Source organism: Lithobates pipiens, unplaced genomic scaffold (assembly GCF_037356315.1).
Source record: "Lithobates pipiens isolate NorthernLeopardFrog02 unplaced genomic scaffold, aLitPip1_a1.2 Scaffold_8, whole genome shotgun sequence".
In the NCBI taxonomy this organism is placed as follows: domain Eukaryota; kingdom Metazoa; phylum Chordata; class Amphibia; order Anura; family Ranidae; genus Lithobates; species Lithobates pipiens.
Window position 1 is genome coordinate 194,286,050 of NW_027507903.1, and position 14,845 is coordinate 194,300,894.

Sequence of the window (14,845 nt, forward strand, 5' to 3'; positions counted from 1 at the left end):
ACAAAGGGAGCTCAGAAACAAATGTTTCTCAAACAACCAGTAGCTGGTTCGAAAGGGATTTAAATAGAGAAGCACATGAGGGGCTGGACAGGAAGTAGTAGGAAGGAAACATATATTAGGCAACAGTTGAGTGGCTGCGACAGCCATAGCTGCAGAGTGCACAGAGCTGAACATCAGCTAGTGGAACAACAGGTGCCAGCTGACCTACAGCAGTGAAGGTGAGATACAGATCAGCTCTGCAGCTGATCTGTGACAAATGGACCCCCACCCGCAAAATATTCCACATATGTTTTACGCACTTCACTGGCGATTTGCGGGGGCAAGCCAGGACGGACAGCTTCCAGGACCGTCAGTGTTGGTTCCCGAAGTCCGGCCTCAGGCCCAACTAAGGCTATATAATTTGAAGCATTTCTTTTAAAAAGTTGTGCAGGATGCAGCAGCATAATACAATGTGGTTCAGTTTGTACTCCGCCAGGTTGATTGCCATTAGAAATAGGCGGAACCGGCTGGCCATTATCCCAAAGGTATTCTCCACGACTCTTCTGGCTCTGGCCAGACGGTAATTAAAAACCCTCTTCTCTGGGGTGAGGGTCCTCTGGGGGAATGGCCTCATCACGTGATTGCACAGACCAAATGCTTCATCACCAATAAAAACAAACGGGAGTCCTTCGATGTTCTCTTCCACAGGTGGCAATCCCAAGCCACCACTCTGGAGATGTCCGTAGAACTCGGTCTAGGCAAAGACTCCACCATCCGACATCCGGCCATTCTTCCCCACGTCCACATAGAGAAACTCATATGTCGCCGACACCACCGCCATCAACACGATACTATGAAACCCCTTATAGTTAAAATAGTATGACCCAGAATGGGGTGGTGGGATGATGTCGACGTGCTTCCCATCTATTGCCCCTCTGCAGTTGGGAAAGTCCTAACGATGGGCAAAGTGGGATGCCACAGTCTGCCATTCCTGTAGCGTTGAAGGAAACTGTGGAGTCAAAACAGAAAAAAATAAATTAATAATTTTGCACATAAACATTGCAAGCAGATTAGACACAAACATTCTTGGTCAACATCAGTATAACATTGATTTTAATGCCTATTTAAAGGCAAAAAAATAAGGTCCACTTATCACATTTCTCACCCCCTTTGATGGCCCATTGTCCAAATTTAGGGGGGGTTCTAAATGAGTTTGTGAGCCCAAAAAAACCTCTGACACACATGGAAAGAATATTCTTTCCATGTCACCTATCGGCCCGGCTCAAAGAACATGAAACCTTACGCCTTGTCTCACATGTTCAATGACTCTAAAGAATCTGCATCCCCGAACACCATCTTGTCCTCTGAAAATTGTCTTCTAGTACAGGATTATCTACTGTCATGGGCCAAACAGGTTTCCGCAGAGTTTGTTCCTCCCTCTGAAACGAATTTGCTGGCAAAAGATGGCCTGTTTTGTTACAAAGACAAGATCTTCATACCTGAGACTCTTCGGGTTACAATACTAGAACTCTGTCATGATTATATGTTAGCTGAACATTTTGGCACGTCCAAAACTTCTGATATGGTGCAACGCACATTTTGGTGGCCCCAAGTAGCAAAAGACTGCAAGAAATATGTAGAATCCTGTACCACCTATATCCAAAGCAAGAGTAATAAAACCAATATCCATAGACTTTATTGTAAAGCTTCCTCCCGCAGAAGATTACATTTTGTGATGCCTCACTTGGTATTTAAACATCAAGTAGGAGTGGGTACCATCATGCTAGTAAAGTTTGAGAAAAGGGATGGGTTAACTAGAGCTACTCCAAATATTATTGCCCAGTAATGGCAAAAATGATGAGAGGACTATCTCGGTACCCAGTGATTGGAAATACATAAGGTTATATTAAAAAATATACATTTATTCGAAAAAATGGATAAAAGAAACGATCACAACAAAACATATAGCAAGACTGTTGTAAGAGATAACAAGTTATCAAGTATATGCTCTAAAACCCAACTAGTGGGTAGACACAAAGTGATGCGGGTAGAAATGGTTCCTCAACATGTTTCACTTCTTCAGGAGGTATTACCCAGAGCATCAGTGAGGACCAGATGAGGGCACAAGACGGCTATTGAGACACCCAGGGCGGGTGTCCCACCCCTGGTGGACACGGGAGGCAATGGGCGTGAATCCAGCCTGTAGTATCCTTGGTTGGTTCTGCACCCGGGAATGACAGCACACTGTAATAATGTTTAAGGTTGACGTTAATTAAACCCAGGTAGAATGGGGAGGATACGAAAATAACAATTTGGTTGGATGCTGAATAAGGCAGCGGCCGATTTGATCTTGAGCTGTGTGTGTAATAGCGTTCATTCCCGGGTGTGGGCCATTCCTAGAGAGGGCCATACCACCATCTTTGTGGTGGATCGGCTGTCCAAAATAGCAGATTTTATTCCAATAAAGGGAAAAACTTCAGCCCCAGAAACAGCTCAAGTCTTCATCAGGAAGATTATTAAGCTTGACGGATTGCCAGCCAACATTGTCTCAGATAGAGGAGTACAGTTCACATCCAGGTTATGGAAAGTATTATTTGAGTCACTTGGAATTGAATTATCATTCTCCTCAGCCTGCCATCCACAGACAAATGGGCAGACAGAGAGGACCAATCAGACCCTTGAGCAGTATCTACACCATTTCTCATCATTTTTCCAGGATGACTGGATCTCCCTTCTGCTGTTAGCTGAGTTCGCTTACAACAATTCTACTGACTCCACCACAAGACATACTCCGTTCTTTGCCAACTATGGATACCATCCATCATTTTTGCCCAATTCCATTTCACAATGTTCAGTGCCAGCTGTGCTCAAGACAGTAAATGTCTTCACTACCAATAACAAGTTATTACAGGAAACAATGGCCAAAACACAGGAACTTAACAAGGACATTTTCGACAGGAAAAGACGGGGAAAAATCTATTCTGGAACCCGGTGACCAGGTATGGCTGTCCGCGGCAAACCTAAGGTTGGGATGCCCTTCAAGAAAGTTGGGTCCTAAATTTGTGGGTGCTTTTTCAGTAAAGAGAAGGATCAAGGAGGTGGCCTATGAGCTGGAACTGTCGGACTCATTCAGAATTTCCCCCGTTTTCCATATTGCCTTATTAAAACCTGCTGTTTCCAACTCCTTTCCAGGACAGAATATTGGTCCTCCAGAACCTGTAGTAATTGATGGGGAAGAAGAATTTGAGGTGGAAGTAATCGTGGATTGTAGAAGGAGAAAAAAACAAGTTAAATTCTCGATTTAGTGGAAAGGTTATGGACCAGAAGAGAATGTGTGGGAGCCTGAAGACAATATCCACGCTAAGAGACTGATCCAATCCTTCAAATGTCCCACCCTGAGAAGTTGGCCTGGTTAGGCATCTGGAGGCTTCCCCTTGGGGGAGGGCAATGTCAGAAAGGGCTTGCTAACTACAGTAGTTCTGTGCAAGCTGTTGTACGTTTACGGGTGCCTATGCGCATGCACACGCGATCACCGGCGTCAGGCCGGCTAATTAAACTCGGCTGACACACTGAACCTTTGCTGTCTGATCTACAGCATTCACTAAGTGATACCTGATAACCTGCATACATTCCTGTGTTTACCCGGCTTGAGTCTGACTACCCTTGCTATCCACCTGCATCTGACACCAGCTTGAGGCTTATCCACTGGTTCCTCCATGCCTGCCTGTTATTGACCCGACTTTTTCAGTGACTCTGCTCCTGCCTCTGCATCTGCTCCAGTTCTCCCTGTCTGTGTATGACCCGGCTTATCTGACCTCCCTGTGTTCCAGCCTTCGGAACTTACTCTCTGCCTGCTCTAGTCATCAGCCAAGTCTGCTGTATCCAGCCTGCTAAGCTCCTTCCACAGTGCCAGCCGGAACTCCAGACCCACTTCTCAGCTGTTGATCCTACCAGGCACTCGTGCTACTCTGCACTCCCATGCCTCCTCTCTACTCTACCAGTGGCCATGAGTCAGAGGCGTAAGAGAGGCCGCCCTCTGCATATCGGGCTCATCTACTAGATATGTGACAGGAACATGATAAAATGTGAAAAATTTCAAGGGGTAGGAATACTTTTTCAAGGCACTGTATGCAGTGAATGATGTCATCAGTGCATGCGCTCTGAAGGAACAGCCACCCATGCCACTTCTTCAGAGCCCTATACTGTGACTGGCGTCCCCGAAGGGCATGCACAAGAGTAAAGTCACACTGCTCAAGCCATTTACAGAGTAACATCAATAATGACACTAATACAGTGATCAGTGCTAATACTGTATACTGTCACTGTTTTAATGACACTGGCTGGGAAGGGGTTAACATCTAGGGGCAAAGGGTTAACTTTGCACCTAACAATGTGTAATGTGTGCTGCTTTTACTTAACAACTGTATCTGTCTGTTTTTTGTCCCTGCAAGATCGCTGTTCACAATACACAGAGTTCTGTGTTTTTGGAAACACAGGACTCTTGTCTTGGCTGAAATCAGTTGCTAAACTCATGCTGTGTCCAATCACAAACACAAAAGAAAGGCTGCAACGTACAAGTATGTCACCCAGGCCTGCAGCTACCATCCACTTGCTGTACAACTGGTGGGTGGCAAGTGGTTAGTGGGGAACCCCATGCAAAAGTCAAGAAAAAAGCTTAAGCCCACCCCAAAATCCATACAGACACTTATCTGAGCATGCAGCCATACCAGATCACATGGAAAGTACCTCCATGGCAAAACACCCTGCCCGTGTTGATGAGGACAAGGGCCTCTTCCCTACAAACCTGGTTCCATGGTTGTAGGGGTCTATGGAAGAGGGCTTATTGGAATCTGGAAGCCCTTTTAACAAGAAGTGGGCACCAAGAAACTGCCACCTATGTGATTGAGTAAGGAGCAAATAGTACCCTACCCATTCACAAAAAAAAAGTAAAATTACAATAACATTTTCAAGTTTTATTTGGATTTTAGTGCTTGAGTTTACTATAGTTTTAACTGTATAATCACTTAAATAAATTACAGTTTCTCTGTAACAGCTTGCCAAACAGCCTCCGTTATTATACTGCGGCAGGTCAGCACAATCCCACGAGCCATCGTAACTATACGTCGGCACCTTTAAGTGGGATAGCAGGCATGTGTGCGCCGAGCTCGCACGCCCGCTACTCTGGGGGGGTGCCGATGCTCGTGGCCGACGGTCACGATGACCGCTGGCCCCGAGCGATTGTGGGCACGAGAGGCAGAACAGGGACGCAGATCGCTGCCATTACTAACTAAAAATAAGTAAAAATAATAATAATAATAAAAATGCTATAAATCTATCCCCATTTTGTAGACGCAATAACTTTTGCACAAACCAATCAATATACGCTTAATGCAATTTGTATTACCAAAAATATGTAGAAGAATTTTTTAAAAAGGGGATATTTATTATAGCAAAAAAAATATTGTGTTTTTTTCAAAATTGTCGCTTTTTTTGTTTATAGCACAAGACTGCGCAATTGTCAGTTAAAGTGACGGAGTGCCAAATCGCAAAAAAAGGCCTGGTCATTCAGCAGCCAAATCTTCTGAGGCTGAAGTGGTGTACTCTTTCCCTGAGACACGGCGCATCACTGCTATAGGTAAAGAGCAGGTAATGAAGCTCTTTACCCATGTGATCATGTAAACAAGGAAATGCCGGTTATTCCTTTCCTCACATTGACAGTGCATGAGGAGAGGAGAGCCAATCAGTGGCATTTCCTCACAGGGGAGATGTGCACAGATAATCAGGGCACTGATTATCAGTGCCCTGATTATCAGTGCAACCCCAACAGTGCCCATCAGTGATGCCAGTCAGTGCCCATCAGTGATGACAATCAGTGCCCATCAGTGATGACAATCAATGCTCTACAGTGATGCCAGTCAGTGCTGCCTTTCAGTGCCCATCAGTGCCTGCTCATCAGTGCCATCCACCTATCCATGCTGCCTATCAGAGGCCATCGGTGCTACCTACCAGTGTCCATCAGCGCCGCCTAACAGTGCCCATCAGTGCCACCTATCAGTGCTCATCAGTCCTTCATATCAGTGCCACCTATCAGTATCCATCGGTGCTGCATATTAGTGCCTCCTCATCAATGCCACCTCATCAGTGCCTTCTAATCAGTGCCCATCAGTGCTACCTCATCAGTGCAGCCTATCAGTGCCCATCAGTGCAGCCGCATCAGAGCACATCAGTGAAGGAGAAAAATTTATTATTTACAAAGTTTTATAAGAGAAACTAAGAAAAACTTTTTTTCTTTCAAAGTTTTCAGTCTTTTAAAAAAATTTTTTTACAAAAATGAAAAAAATCCCAGTGGTGATTAAATACCACCAAAAGAAAACTCTATCTGTCTCAAAAAAAAATTGTTTGGGTACAGAGTTGCATGACCGCGCAATTGTCATTCAAAGTGTAACAGCGCTGAAAACTGAAAATTGGTCTGAACAGGAAGGAGGGTAAAAGTGCCCAGTATGCAAGGGGTTAACCTTATTGCTTGCAGTAACCAGTATGACAGACTGTACATCTGGTACCTTGTAACAACAGCCATGATATAGATACCTAGTCAAATCTACCCACATCGCTTTTATTTAAATCTGGGCGATGGTTCCCATTACCATTTGCATCATCCATTTAGTTTAGCAATGATCACTCATGCAATGTTCATAAAAATGAGATATTACTGTCATTTTTTGATAGACTGATTAGAAAAGTGACTGAAGAGAGATGGCTAATTATACTGTAGGAGAATGTATTTCTTCTTCTACAATACAATCTTGGATTTTAGTTGCCATAATTGTAGTGTTCATTTTGGCCGGAATATCACTACAATCATTTATTGTGGCTGTGAATGTCATTCATAGGCTGAAAGGAGGCTCAATGACAGAAGTAGACAAAATTATCACCGCTATTGGGATAACAAGACTCATCTCTTTTTTTTCTACCCCATTACATTTCCTTTCCAATAGTTGCTCCGCAGAGTTAGGTGCAAAATTGTTGTTACTGAATTATTTTATTGGGGTATCATCAGGTTTTTCCAGCATTTGGTTATCGGCCTTGCTCTCCACCTTCTTCTGTTTTATGATCCCCACTTTTAACAATGTCTTCTTCCTCCATCTGAAGACCATCATATCTCAGAGAGTCGTTTGTCTTATTATCACTTCTGTGCTGTTAGGATTTGGGTATGCTTTGACATTTTTTTTGTGGATTTCTTATGCAGCGAACAGGATCTCATCTTACTCTGAAATTATACGTGATCATTATAAATTCCAAATCATATTTACTTTTAATTGCTTGTGGAATATAATTCCAGTTCTGATGTTCTTTGTGTCTTCTGTCCTTCTTATTATTTGCCTGGTTTTCCACATTAGACAAATGAAGAGCCACGGAAATGTTCTGAGCAGTACGGACACCTATCATAAGATGATCATGTTTACAGCTGCGTCTTTCCTGACCTGTGTTTTGTGTAGTATAGTAAATATAACTGAACGATATGCTATGGATTTTTTTGGCCTCATGTGGATGTATGTTTTTTGGAACATTTTTCCGGTGTTACATTCCATTTACTTAATTTATGCAACTACCAAATTAAGGAATGAATTTTTCAGGATTTTTCATTGGGGAACGGACTTATTGTTCTGGAGAAAAGCATCTAAACCTGACTCAAGAGAGAAGATGGAGGTGACCTGTTTGTGATAAAAAATATATATATATATATATATATATATATATATATATATATATATATATATATATATTAACACTATAATTTGTCCTTAATTCCTAAAGAAGAAGGACTTTTTGTACTTTATTTACAATTTTTACAAATATTTACAATTATTTAGAACATTTATTGGTTATTTAGTTGTTGTTTAATCACCTAAAGAGGAAGTAAACCCTGATGGGTTTTACTTCCTCTTTATTTCCCTGCAAAGGTAAAGCATACCGGGCTACTATGCACCGCATAGCCTGGGTTAACAAAAAAAAAAGACTAAGTGGTCCATCAAGCCTGCCCCCCCATTTTTTACATTAATACATGTTTTTGTATTTTGTTTTTTGTTAACCTTGAGTATAGATCTATGTTTGTTCCAAGCATGTTTGAAGCTATTCTAAGCATCAACTACCCTTTCGATTAAGATTACTATTGACATTTCTGGCTGATAGTTTGTCTCCATGTTCTTGGTCTTGTTTGCATAATAAAAATATATATATGTATAGTGAGAACAAATACCACTCTAAGTTTAAGTTTAAGGCTTCATGCACACGAGACGCAGATGCAAACGCTGCTGGACACATGTTGAAACCGGCGTTTAGAAACGCGCGTTTTGCCGCGATTTTTACCGCGATTTAGCGGCGTTTTACCGCGTTTGCGTCTAGAAGCGTTTAGTTAAGCTAACATCATAGACCCTCCCCAGCTCAAAAATTAACTATTTCAGCAATTTTGTGAGACCAGAGTGAGTAGCAGCAGCTGTGAGAGCTGCAGTGTACTTGTATTTAGCGTGTCACTTGCCACGGCACCTGCCACAAGTTGTGGATAGTGATGGCCGAACGGTTCGCCCGGCGGTCGTTTCGCGGCGAATTTCCGACTTTCGCCGTCCGCGGGTTCGAACGCCTTTTTCCGTCGTTCGCCCCGGCGGACTTACGTGTTTAATGTATACAAGAACTTTAACCTTTCGTGACACGTTTATCATGTGTTACAGGACAACCAATTGAGACATGACAGCTCATGGACACTTGGACATTCCCCCTAACCTATAAATACACCCGATCCGGTGGCCATTTTACATTCTTTCTTCTGTCACTGTAGGGAAAGGATCCTGTGTGGAGTAGGGACAGAGAAAACGCTAGCTATTTGGTACACAAAAGTTCTTTTCAGGACTGGTATAGGTGTTAGGTCAGCAGCCTGAGTTTCTTTTGTCAGTTTAGATAAAGGGACAGAGCGCTGTATGCTGCTATTTTAGGGACAGCTCAGCCAGATTAGTCTTTCTTCATCATCATCATCATCATCATCATTAGCTGTTACTATCAGGTCCACAAAAGAGCTGTTCCAGCTAATCGTTCCAGCCTACTCTTTTTTGCCAATTTGTATAGGGACAGGCAGGAAGCAGTGTGTCAGGCAGTGAGGATAATTTTAAAGACTTGCTGTTACTATTAGTTCCACAAAGGTTCTTTTCAGGACTGGTATCAGTGGTACGGTAATAGGCTTGTACACGTATAATATTCTTTCTTCCAAATATAGAAAGAATATTATACTTGACTGCTGCCCTTCTGCTGCAGTCTGCTAATCATTCACAACTCACTTGTTCCACAAAGCTCTTTATCAGGACTGGTAACTTGGTCTGTCTAGGGTGCTACGGTACATAGGCTTGGGTGCGGTACAGTCTGCTGTTCTGTAAGGACCGCTATCGGTCCACAATACATAGGGTTGCCGTGCACTACTGCTGACCGCTGCCCTATACTGCAGCAGTCCTTCAGCGGTATAGGGACTGACGCACAGTCTGCTAAACACTAATACACAACCTGCTTGGTCCACAAAAGTTCTTATAAGGACTGGTAACTTGGTATAGGGTGCTACGGTACATAGGCCTGAGTGCAGTACAGTCTGCTGTTCTGTAAGGACCGCTATCGGTCCACAATACATAGGGTTGCCGTGCACTACTGCTGACCGCTGCCCTATACTGCAGCAGTCCTTCATTGGTATAGGGACTGACGTACAGTCTGCTAATCACTAACACACAACCTGCTTGGTCCACAAAAGTTCTTATAAGGACTGGTAACTTGGTATAGGGTGCTACGGTACATAGGCCTGAGTGCAGTACAGTCTGCTGTTCTGTAAGGACCGCTATCGGTCCACAATACATAGGGTTGCCGTGCACTACTGCTGACCGCTGCCCTATACTGCAGCAGTCCTTCATTGGTATAGGGACTGACGTACAGTCTGCTAATCACTAACACACAACCTGCTTGGTCCACAAAAGTTCTTATAAGGACTGGTAACTTGGTATAGGGTGCTACGGTACATAGGCCTGAGTGCGTTACAGTCTGCTGTTCTGTAAGGACCGCTATCGGTCCACAATACATAGGGTTGCCGTGCACTACTGCTGACCGCTGCCCTATACTGCAGCAGTCCTTCAGCGGTATAGGGACTGACGCACAGTCTGCTAAACACTAACACACAACCTGCTTGGTCCACAAAAGTTTTTATAAGGACTGGTAACTTGGTATAGGGTGCTACGGTACATAGGCCTGAGTGCAGTACAGTCTGCTGTTCTGTAAGGACCGCTATCGGTCCACAATACATAGGGTTGCCGTGCACTACTGCTGACCGCTGCCCTATACTGCAGCAGTCCTTCATTGGTATAGGGACTGACGTACAGTCTGCTAATCACTAACACACAACCTGCTTGGTCCACAAAAGTTCTTATAAGGACTGGTAACTTGGTATAGGGTGCTACGGTACATAGGCCTGAGTGCGTTACAGTCTGCTGTTCTGTAAGGACCGCTATCGGTCCACAATACATAGGGTTGCCGTGCACTACTGCTGACCGCTGCCCTATACTGCAGCAGTCCTTCATTGGTATAGGGACTGACGTACAGTCTGCTAATCACTAACACACAACCTGCTTGTTCCACAAAAGTTCTTATAAGGACTGGTAACTTGGTATAGGGTGCTACGGTACATAGGCTTGAGTGCGGTACAGTCTGCTGTTCTGTAAGGACCGCTATCGGTCCACAATAGATAGGGTTGACGTGCACCACTGCTGACCGCTGCCCTATACTGCAGCAGTCCTTCAGCGGTATAGGGACTGACGTACAGTCTGCTAAACACTAATACACAACCTGCTTGGTCCACAAAAGTTCTTATAAGGACTGGTAACTTGGTATAGGGTGCTACGGTACATAGGCTTGAGTGCGGTACAGTCTGCTGTTCTGTAAGGACCGCTATCGGTCCACAATAGATAGGGTTGACGTGCACCACTGCTGACCGCTCACCTATACTGCAGCAGTCCTTCAGCGGTATAGGGACTGACGTACAGTCTGCTAATCACTAACACACAACCTGCTTGTTCCACAAAAGTTCTTATAAGGACTGGTAACTTGGTATAGGGTGCTACGGTACATAGGCTTGAGTGCGGTACAGTCTGCTGTTCTGTAAGGACCGCTATCGGTCCACAATAGATAGGGTTGACGTGCACCACTGCTGACCGCTGCCCTATACTGCAGCAGTCCTTCAGCGGTATAGGGACTGACGTACAGTCTGCTAAACACTAATACACAACCTGCTTGGTCCACAAAAGTTCTTATAAGGACTGGTAACTTGGTATAGGGTGCTACGGTACATAGGCTTGAGTGCGGTACAGTCTGCTGTTCTGTAAGGACCGCTATCGGTCCACAATAGATAGGGTTGACGTGCACCACTGCTGACCGCTGCCCTATACTGCAGCAGTCCTTCAGCGGTATAGGGACTGACGTACAGTCTGCTAAACACTAATACACAACCTGCTTGGTCCACAAAAGTTCTTATAAGGACTGGTAACTTGGTATAGGGTGCTACGGTACATAGGCTTGAGTGCGGTACAGTCTGCTGTTCTGTAAGGACCGCTATCGGTCCACAATAGATAGGGTTGACGTGCACCACTGCTGACCGCTCACCTATACTGCAGCAGTCCTTCAGCGGTATAGGGACTAAGAGTTTTGTCACAGGGTCATTTAAAAAATGACATGCAGAGGAAGAGGCAGGCCCTTCCGCAGGGGTGGTAGGGGTAGGGCAGGAGCAACAGGCTTGAGCCAAAGTGGGAAGTTGCAGAAGGTGCGTTCAATTACTTTAAAGGATGCACCAGACTTGGTTGAGTGGCTCGCTCAGCCTTACTCTTCTGCACCCTCCTCATCCTCTCGATCTGCACCCTCTTCTTCACTCTCTGCTATGTGCACCCCCAAAGACACTACCACCAACAACACGACCACCACCACCACCACCACATACCTTCCGCTTGAGTCACTGGAATTATTTTCCGATCCATATCAAGAGGACATTTCTGATGCGCAGCCACTCTTGGTATTGGATCAGGAAGAGGAGGTAGCAACAAGCGCTACTCAGCAGTCTGACGCCAGTACCCAGATCAGCCCAAGGAGGAGGTTGGTCCCCGGTGTTGCTGCCTACTCTACTTATAGCGGTGGGGAAGGTGACGTTGATGATGACGTGTCTAGTGATGTCACGTGGGTGCCCACAAGAGAGGAAGAGGAGGGGAGTTCAGAGGGAGATATGGACCAGCAGATAGGGAGGAGAAGCAGCAATGACTTACATTGCACAGCAGGGACAAAGCAGACTGCAAATGTATCAGGAGCGAGTCATCGACCATGTACGGTCACATCTGGCGCTCCCAGGACACCGGCACATGGCTCCGCAGTGTGGGCTTTTTTTAACGTGTCCGCTGCTGACAATAGCGTTGCCATCTGCAATCTTTGCAGTCAACGCGTTAGTCGCGGTAAGCCCAATACTCACCTAGGGACGACCGCCTTAAGAAGGCACATGAGCAGCCATCACCGAGCCCAGTGGGAGCAACGGAACACACAAAGCCACACTGCAGGCTCTCACCGTCCAGCCTCGTCTTCTACTTCTCCTTCTCCTCTCTCCTCACAATTGTCCTCCACTCCACCTTCCATCACGCCAAGCTCACATTTTTCTGCAAAAAGGCAGGCTTCCGTGGGCCTAATGTTTGAGCGTAAAAAAATGATGACGCCGGATAACCCTCTTGCCCAACGGTTGGCGGCTGGCTTGTCAGAACTCATAGCCCGCCAACTACTGCCATATAAACTGGTGGACTCGGAGGCCTTTCGCAAATTTGTGGCCATTGGAACACCACAATGGAAGGTCCCAGGAAGGAAGTATTTCTCAGAGAAGGGCATCCCAGAGCTATATGGCCATGTTCAGCGGCAAGTGAATGTATCTCTGGCACACAGTGTCGGTGCCAAGATACATCTGACCACAGACACGTGGTCTAGCAAACACGGGCAGGGAAGGTATATCAGTTTTACTGCCCACTGGGTGAACCTTCTGACGGCCGTCAAGCATGTAACCCGTGGCACCCGTGTAGATTTGGTTTTACCGCCACGGATTGCATGCAGGCCTGACTCTTCTTCTCCTCCTCCTACTCCATCCTCCTCCCTCTCCTCCTCAGCTGCCTCCTCCTTTTCCGCTGCTAGCGTCTCTTCCACTGCACCGCCCAAGCTCCCCAGAACCTATTCCACATGCCAGGTGAGACGTTGCCATGCCGTGCTGCGTCTGTTGTGCCTGGAAGCAAAGAGCCACACTGGCCCGGCACTCCTTTCAGCTTTGCGTTCACAGGCAGATGAGTGGCTAACACCGCTCAATTTGACAGTTGGTAAAGTGGTGTGTGACAACGGTGCCAATCTGCTTAGCGCATTGAAACAGGGCAAAATCACGCACGTGCCGTGCATGGCACACGTCTTAAACTTGGTCGTGCAGCGATTCCTTGTCAAATACCCTGGGGTCCAGGACATCTTGCGGCAGGCAAGGAAAATCTCGGCCCATTTCAGAAGATCTTACACGGCCATGGCTCGCCTTGCTGACATTCAGCGGCGACACCATCTGCCGGTCAGACGTCTTATTTGCGATTGCCCGACGCGATGGAACTCAACCTTCTATATGCTTGATAGGCTGCTCCAGCAGAAACGTGCAGTTAACGTCTACCTGTATGAACTCTGCGAAAGAAACGGTTCTGGGGAGCTGGGTTTTTTTTCACCGCGCCAGTGGCTGCTCATGCGCGACACATGCAGACTTCTGCGGCCATTTGAGGAGATCACCAAACTGGTCAGTCGCAGCCATGGCGCCATCAGTGACATGGTACCTTATGCCTTCTTTCTGGAGCGTGCATTGCGTCGTGTCATTGATCAGGCTGTGGAGGAGCAGGAGCGGGAAGATGAGGAAGTCGCAATGCTGGATGAATTCCCAGGGGGGGCTACTCTATCTGAGACAAGTCAACAACAGGAGTCTGATGAGGAGTCAGAGGAGGATGGTGCCGGGGCGGATGAGCAGGAGCAAGAAGAGCATGCTTTAAACCTTTCTGGGATCCCTGTTGTGCGAGGATGGGGAGAGGAGAATGAAGAGGACGACATTATCCTGGATGATGAGCAGGAGCCAGGCCACCACACCGCTTCCACTTTAGTGCAAATGGGGGCCTTCATGCTCCAGTGTTTTAATAGGGACCCCCGTATAAAAAGCATGAGGGTCAAGGACCAGTACTGGGTGGCAACGTACTTAGACCCCCGGTACAAACACAAAATGGCGGAAATGTTACCGCCGTCGCAGAGGGCTGTCAGAATGCAGCACTTCCAGGCCTTGCTTCGAGAAATGCTGCATTCTGCTTTTGCGTGCGCTGGCAGAGGAGCAATTCCCACTCCCAGAGAAGGATTTGCGGGTACCAATCCAACAGCGCCTGCAAGAAGAGGCCGGTTTGAAGATGTGTTGGTGACTTCGGATATGAGGTCATTCTTTCAGCCGACCCATCGACAGGTGTCATCCGGATCCAGCATCAGGGAACGCCTAGACCGTCAGGTGTCCGACTACATTGGGTTAACGGCCGATGTGGACGCTCTGAGGAGTGATGAACCCCTAGACTACTGGGTGGGCAGGCTTGACCTCTGGCCAGAGCTTGCCCAATTTGCAATCGAACTGTTGGCTTGCCCCTCATCCAGTGTCCTGTCCGAAAGGACGTTCAGCGCAGCAGGGGGGATTGTGACCGATAAGCGTACTCGCCTAGCTCACCACAGTGTTAACTACCTCACATTTCTAAAAATGAATGAGGCATGGATCTCGGAG